The sequence below is a fragment of the Electrona antarctica genome (genome assembly GCF_951216825.1).
Source record: "Electrona antarctica genome assembly, chromosome: 24".
NCBI lineage: Eukaryota > Metazoa > Chordata > Actinopteri > Myctophiformes > Myctophidae > Electrona > Electrona antarctica.
The window spans coordinates 9,237,490-9,246,369 of NC_136803.1; positions in this window are offsets into that span (position 1 = coordinate 9,237,490).

Below are 8,880 nucleotides of genomic sequence, written 5' to 3' on the forward strand. Positions count from 1 at the left end.
AATGCAATCAATCAGAGCTCTCTTCAGGCAATCAAGGCAGCTTCCCAATTACAGCATCTGCATAGATAAACATAAGTATTTTAGATTCACATGTCACAGCAGAAATGTGCACCTTCTGTGGGACTGAGAATCCAAATGTCACAACATACAATACAGCATAAATACAATGAATGTGTATTGTTGAACAGCATAAATTACTCTGACAGAGGCTGCTCTGAGGCTGCTCTGTCACACACAGTAACATCTATTTCCATGAGATGAACTCTGATGCTGGCATTCAAAGCATCAAAGGTTGGTATGGCACCGCCATATCTTGCAAGTATGGTCGCACGCTACAAACCCTCTCGAGCGCACAGATCAGCCGACTCAGGGAAGCCGGAAGTACCTTCGCTAAAAACGCCGGGACAACACTCCACACGTCCCATACTCTTCTCCCTTCTGGCTCCAAAACTATGGAATGCACTTCCCATTACAATCAGAACTGCAGATTCACTCCCCAATCTTCCACCGCAGTCTGAAAACGCACCTCTTCAGACTCCATCTTAGCCCACAGCACTTGCCGTAGTACTTGCCCTGGCCTCGACCTCCTACAGGCGTATGCACAGGCTCAACTTATGTAACTTAAATAGCACTTTATGTAGACATAGCACTCTAGTGTATACACATAGTTTCCTTAGATTGATATTCCACTGTTAGGTTCTTACGTAGGATTCATGATGACGTTTTGATGTATTACCATGTATTTTGTTATTGTAAATCGCTCTGGATTAAGAGCGTCTGCTAAATGCCTAAATTGTAAATATGATAGGCTATAATATATGATGATATATTCCAGGATAGCACAGTAATTTCAGAGGTGTCACCGCAGGTGGCCAACCTTAGGCCAGTGCCTGTCCCGCAAATAGAATCAAATCTGCCAACCTGCTTAGCAATACCCATAAACTAATGGCCTGTGATCCCACTGTAAGAGTTGTTTTGACCATTTTAATGACATGGGCAAAATAGAATAACTGAATCGATTCCGAGGCCCACATCGCAACTGGCCGGGCAAAAAAAAACAAAAAACAGGAACAGATGAAAAATGTATGACTAAAAAAGTTCCCCACCCCACCCCTTTCCCTCCAAAAGCAATTCGATCATAATTTCCTGGAAGCTCCTATTCCATTATCCCATTCAGGCCTGACGTCGAAAATTAAAAAAAAAAAAAGTTTTCTAAATCATGACAATTTTCGGAAATATTTGAGGCACATTTTAACGATTTTTCAAAAATAGCAGACCTACAAGTTCATAGCGCGCCACTCGGTGGCGCGCTATGAGCTTGTAGATCTGCTATTTTTCAATAGCTAAATTATAACATAATGTTTAAAACACAAAGGGGTTCCCGCCCAAAATGGGTTTATGGTTAATGTGGTTAAACGCTAACGTGACATGGATGCGTTCCAGGTCTCAATGGATTATTCGAGGCCTGTCTAACGGCGAGGTCCGCTGATGCAGCACTTTGTGGAGTTATTTCTCATAAGGCCTGTGCTGTGAGTGCCAGGGGCCTCGTAAATATCACGGCTGCACAGCCAGCATAACAAGACTGGAGGTTGATGCACATTTTCAACATCGACACCGAGTTCAAAGTTTGATCAACGTTCCAGTTTAGAAGTGCTCCCATATGAAAATGATGTAGTGCACCATGTTACGATATAGGTTACACAAGCGTACAGCACTTTATCTAGCTTTCTGTCAGTTTGTCAGTCTGTCTGTAAAATAGGGGTGGTAAAAAGCATTAGCAACACAGCCTGCTTTTCTTTAACACACAATGTAATGGGGCTCAACACAAACATGGAAACAAAGCGCCAGCACACAATAAATGTCCTTTTGACCGTTTATTACCTCTGACGAACAGACAACGGCCAGATGGGCCTTCCTCATCGTTGTGACCAGACAACAGGAAGTGACAACAGGAAGTGAGGTATGTAAAATACAATCAAGTACAATTGAATGCAGGTGTCAACTATCATCACCTTGAAAGATTATAATGAGGACTCAATGTTTATGGTACCAAGACAGGATAAATACCATGTGAAATCGAATAAGAAATAGTAAATAGTAAAATGAAGAAAAGTACACAATCACAGCGAGCTGACACAATATATAGGGCAGCTAGGTCCCATATTGTGACTTAACACAGCGAACGCGAACAATGTATCCGTACGTTATTAATTAATCAAACGTCCGGTGCTAACCACGTATCCATACGTTTTAATCACTTTTTTATTGCATACTTTCATTCATCTTTTTACCCACCCGGACAATGAAGAACCATCCCCCTGTCATTGCTGCTTAGTCCCGCTCACGTGATCAGAAAACAGGAGGGCGGGCCGCTTTACGTGTAGAAGCCAGTGTAAAATGGACGCGCCCATGCCATGATCTAGTCGGTGTGTGAAAAGAATCAAATTTCACCTAACCTCGCCTCACCAGGCTTTCCTCCACCTCGGACATTTCACCCAACACTATAATACTCGATTCCCCCCTCCCCTCCTGTTTCTTCTGCAGGAGGAGGGCCTTGCGAGATGGGGGCTCTGTCTTTCGGAAAAAAACATGATGAACGGAACGCTGTTACGCTGCCTAAACACATGATCTGCACCGGATCGGCATTGCATAACGTCTGCAACACACATGGACAGATGCATGTTTCCTTCTTCATACTGTAGCGACCAAACGATCCCCGAGCCTACAATACTACGAACTAACAAACGAACCACAGTATCGAGAGGGGCCGCCATGACAACAGACAGTCTACCGTTGGGGGATCACGTATCGCCATGCAGAGCCGTCATAATCGGAGATCGCTCGGACGTGTGATTGTAACGCTTTTTTATTCATTATAATTGTAGTGATAAGACTGCAATGAACGCGCCGGGGACGTAATCGACCCGGGTGTAATGTATAACGAATTTTTCCGCGTCCTAAACCGTGGTGTTGTGATCTGTGGAAGTCATTTTTTCCATGTCGTCGACATCACAGCCGGGCTTAGCACCTCTCTGGACGAGGTGAAGCTTTTTCCATCGCTCCAAAAGCTGCATGCCCAGGCATGTCCCCCTATACTAGCTTGCAAAACAAAATCAGCTAATGACAACGCGTCTCACCGTTATACTATAGTTCTGAACCGAACGGTGGAATGGGACTTTTTATAGCCGCACGGATCAAGACTTTTGCTGCCCAATGTGCCCATGGACAGATCTGTGACTGTGAGATAGATTAGGCGAGGCGATCATCATCTAAGAAAGCAGAGTTATGAAGGTTTATAGTCGGACATTGACAGGCAGATATAAAAATAAACACAATAAATCAAAATCACACCCCTGTGAAGTGAGCGGTGCAACTCTACTTCTCTACTTATTCACTACAGCTTGCTATATACGGACTGAGACAGAAAGTCATGTAAACCTTTTATTTACAGTTTGGTCTGTAAACTTCTACTGTAATAATAAAAATCACACCCCTGTGAAGTGAGTGGTGCAACTCTGGGACAGAGTTGCACCACTCACTTCACAGGGGTGTGATATTACAGTAGAAGTTTACAGACCAAACTGTAAATAAAAGCTTACAGTAGAATTTTTTTCCTTATGAAAGCAGAGAGTCTTCTGTTTCATACGGTATATAGTATTTATATGTCGCTATAGGCCTTATTTTGTGAATATTGAGGAGTTCACGTCCATGTCTTCTCTGAAGTTATCTGGTGGGCACAAGCTGCATTCAATAACCAATTACTGTCTAACTGTAGATGGGATCAATGTGTACTGTTTTCCTCGTAAAAGTACACATTCAGGGCTTTCATTCGGTGTATAGGATGTATAGGATATTTATTGGGTTCAATTTTATATCTGCCTGTCAATGTCTCTGACTCTCTGCTCGCTGTTCAAGATAACCACTTCCAGGCAAATGCAGGTGTTGCAAAAAGGTCAATATCTCCAGAATGGAACATGGTAAAATCAAAATGTATTTTTTAAATTGAAGTGGACAAGTTCAGCTTTCTTTTGATGTATGCGTGTGATTCTCGCTATAAGAGAACATTTTGCTGTGGGCCCCCGATCAAGGCCTTTGTGCAATGTTAAACGGTAGCAACATCAAAATAGGCCTGGGGAGATTCTGTAGAAATCAAAGTGTTAACTACTTGTGACTTAACTTGAAAACATCTCTGCTGACCAATATTAACACAAACAAATATATTACACTGAACACTCACTTTAGTCTCATAGATATTAGACGCACACAAAAGAGACATGTTTGTTTCTGGAGAGTCAACTTTAGGCTTCCTCCTTTAAGTCAGTATGAGGATGTTTACCTCACTAATTAGTTGATTATCATGACACTCAGCTGGTGCATAGAACTACTTGATCTATCTATCCATCCATCCATCTATGAGAATGAGCAATGTTGCAGCTGGAAGCAGTGCAGAGGCATTTTCAAGCACTTCTAACACCGGGAACCGAACCCGGGTCTCCCGCGTGGAAAGCCAACATCTTAACTTGGATAACTCACTTGGATTGGGGGAGATATTAGACTTGTCAGGCCATCAGGGTGAGGCTCTGAGCCACTCTGCTACATAAAGTGCAACCAAAAAAATGCTTTTATCCACTGCCTGGCTCCCATCCAAGGGGCCAGTGAGGCTATTCAACGTTGAAGCTCTGGGCCCTAGTGGTAGGAGGAGAGACTACAGGCGGACCCGTGGATTCATGACCGGGAAACCCCGTGCAGCTGGGCTTTAACATTGAGCGCTCGGTTGCACTTCCGCATTTGACCACCAAAATGTGGTGGTCAAATGCGGAAATAGACGTTCTGAGACGGTACTTCCGGCAGTCTTCCGGCTGCTTCAAAACGCCACTGAGCAACTTCCACTGACATGAATAGCTGGGGGGGCAGAGCTTCGCGCCAGTTCAGTCTCTATCCTTTTATATACTCTATGCTCCCATCCTACCACCAACTGAATATGTTTGTTGCTGACACCCTTTTATACTTTTTCAACTGATTGTTAACCAGGGACCACCATGCACCCTGACTAATCAACCTGGGGTCCACTGTTGTGTTCGGTGGGGATATGGGCTCAACATATTTGAATTATAAAGCATGGGGGGGAAGGCTTGAAAATGAACAATTTGTTGCACGATACTATGCGGTAGTAGTACGCACAACAAATTATATATTCCCTATTCCCTAATAATGATGACTGAACCAGGCTGAGTGCACTTCCCCTTCTTGAGATTCAAACTCTCTTTTTCTGTGGAATTTCATCACCTCCAAGTTCCAACTTCCAAGTAAGTTACAACATTGAGGCCTCAGCATAGGGCACCTCATAGGTCATAGGTGGAGAAGAACTCACAGACAGTGTAAGCACACCTAAGACACCTAAAAAAAAGCCCCAAAACAGATCTTTAAAAAAAAAGAAAAAGAAATCCCTGAACTACACCACTCTAAAAGGCAGCTACCCATATTGCACCTCTCAAACACATTGCACTCATGTGTTGCAAGTGCAATATATGTATTGCACTTGCCAGATTATCACCAAACATTCTGTCTCCACAGGTGGAACTAGTTAGCCGAGTGGCCAGCTCAGCTGGACAGCTAGGAAGCAACTAAAAATGTTCAATTAAATGTAACCAGCGATAAAATCATGACTGCATTTCTTTTATATCTATCTATGTATGAGGTAGAAGAATAAGTGGAAAGAACATGGTGGCAGTGCAGATAGATCTCTGGCTCCTCATGGGCTCATGTCGAAGTGTCCTTGAGTAAGACACTGGACCCCTAGCTGGCCTGCATGCCAACAATGAGGGTGGTGGCTTGCATTCATTGCTGCTTCCTCTGTTGGTGTGTGACTGTGTGTGAGAATGAGTGAATGTAATGCACATTGTAATTGTAAAGAGCTTTGGATACAGGCGCTATAGAAATGCGTCAGACCATTGTCGGAACAGAGGGCAGAGAGCATCTAATAAAGCCTCCATAAAAAGAGGATTGTACATAAAGTGCATCCCAGTAACAATCCTTTGATGGAGGGATATTTGACGCAAACAACAAAAGCTTATGATTGGCAGAGGCTTAAATAAAATGCATACGATATAATGAAGCGGCCACGTGTTGCTCGTATAAGCCATACAGTATGTTGATTGTTTGTCACATGATCATGATGATCACAATGGGTGATGTAATACCATTACATCACATCAGTGACTCTCAAAGTGGGGTTTGGGGACCCCCAGTGGTCGTGGAAGGGGGGGGGGGGGGGGTACACTCTCAAAGTGGGGTTTGGGGACCCCCAGGGGTCGTGGGGGGACACTCTCAAAGTGGGGTTTGGGGACCCCCAGGGGTCGTGGGGGGGGGGACGGACACACACTCTCAAAGTGGGGTTTGGGGACCCCCAGGGGTCGTGGGGGGGGGGGACGGACACACACTCTCAAAGTGGGGTTTGGGGACCCCCAGGGGTCGTGGGGGGACACTCTCAAAGTGGGGTTTGGGGACCCCCAGGGGTCGTTGGGGGACACTCTCAAAGTGGGGTTTGGGGACCCCCAGGGGTCGTGGGGGGGGGGATGGACACACACTCTCAAAGTGGGGTTTGGGGACCCCCAGGGGTCGTGGAGGGGGCACTCTCAAAGTGGGGTTTGGGGACCCCCAGGGGTCGTGGGGGGGACGGACGGACACACACTCTCAAAGTGGGGTTTGGGGACCCCCAGGGGTCGTGTTGGAGGAGGCCCCAGCAAAATTAGTTAACATAGGATCAAAATCACTTTTTACCCACTTAAACCATAATGTATCAGCTATTTGAAAATAGCAGATCTACAATAGCAGCTCTCAACGCATCACGATGCGACGCTCTGTGAGCTTGTAGATCGGCTATTATGTTCAAAATATCTTGGGTTTTTTTTTCAATCTTGGGGGGTCCCTGGCACAAAACTATTTTTAGATGGGGGTCCTTGGGTAAAATACATAATAATTTGGTGGTCCTTGATATAAAACATGCGAGAACCACTGCATTACATCATACTTTCAAGTCTGTTACTTTGCTCTTTGGCTGTGACAAAATGGTTGAGTCAGATGTCTGTAAAATCACCACTTTCTTAAAAAATATATAATGATAATAATAGTGTGTCATTAACAGAAAGCCGGACAATGCCGAACTCTCTCTCGCACGCACGCACGCGCACGCACGCACGCACGCACGCACAAACGGTGCCAATTATAGACCTTGTCAGCGAAATTGCGTTGCTAGGTAACAGCTTGCGTCCAATTTTTATTTCCTGTCAGCTGCTGATATTCACAAACACTGCAACAGGAAATAAACTTGGAGCCATTTAGAATGTTTATGTTGTCAAGCGTGAAAAGGTCTATTGACTTGAAGTCTGGGATCTGTCCATGGTCCTGAAATGGCTCGTCTGCGCACGCACGCACGCACGCACACACGCACGCACACACGCACACACACACACACACACACACACACACACACACACACACACACACACACACACACACACACACACACACACACACACACACACACACACACACACACACACACACACACACACACACACACACACACACACACACACAGAGAGAGTTCCCTTTGGCTGAACTCTCTAATGACAAAACTGCAGTCTGTAACGGTCTTCAGCTGAGACCCAGCTTGTTCAAAAACTCTAATTGCTGAGAGTCGAGAGGTGGTTCTAGGATAGAACAGTGGTTAACTTCTCAATGTGACACTAAAGTGACAATGTATAAGGACGTTGAAAGAAAAGAAAGAAATGAAAAAAAGACCATCACTGTTTTAGTTTTTTTACACTCAGTTGAATTAACACTTGACTTTTTAGCCCTGAACCCAAACTAGTGAAAACAGCAGATGTACAAGCACACAAGCGTCACTTTGCACCACGTTGCGAGCTTGTAGATCGGCTATTTTTACTACTTCTTAAACATTTGTTTTCTAAATTATGGAATTTATTTATTTATTTATTTTCGTCTTCATTTCAGCCACGTCAGCCGCCTATATCGGCCATAAGATTTGTTTTAAAATGTTTAAAAATATATAGGCTATAATATATTTTAAAATACAATTTTGAAAAAATAAATAAATAGCCATTCTACCAGCTCACACTTTACTACTAATTAAACTGATATGTTGAGGCTATATAGCTGCGGACCCTTGGAACCCCCTCAAGGACCCCTGAACTGAAGGTCCCCGCGGGCCTCACTTTGAGAACCACCATTAGTGTGTAGCAATACTCTATGGTGTGTAGCCAGTAGATGAGCACATAACATCTGCAGTTGCACCGTTGCGCGCGTGCGTGTGTGTGTGTGCGCGCGTGCGTGTGTGTGAGAAGTCTACGTCACCGTCGTACAGTGGCACAGTCGGGACGGATCACAGCTGAGTGGCGCAGATGCTGATCAGCAGCAATCAGTCGGGATGTTTCCCCCTGCAGTTTGATCACAGGATGGGACAGAATAACATGCCGTTAATAACATGGAGTGCAACTTAACGGACACATTTTCTATTTTTACATGTTCGGATGTATGTTTCCCTTTCCCTGCTCCTTCTGGTCTTTATATATAGAGAAATAATTGACTCTGCTCTGCGGAGCAGCGGGTGCTGCCTTCTCTCACACGCCGTCTGTCAAGTTTATAACAATTAAGTCCGCCCGATGCGATACAGACAGACAGGTAGGTATCCATCTATGTGAGAATTATAGGTCTGCTCTGAGAGAAGATAGACAGAGATCAGATAGGGGCTTAGAGCCTTATAGCAAGAAGTTGTCACACTGTGCGCTGCACAGTGCACGCACTCGGAGCATTCTAGATGCACCGCTTCTTAAATCTGAATAGAAACTAATCAAACTG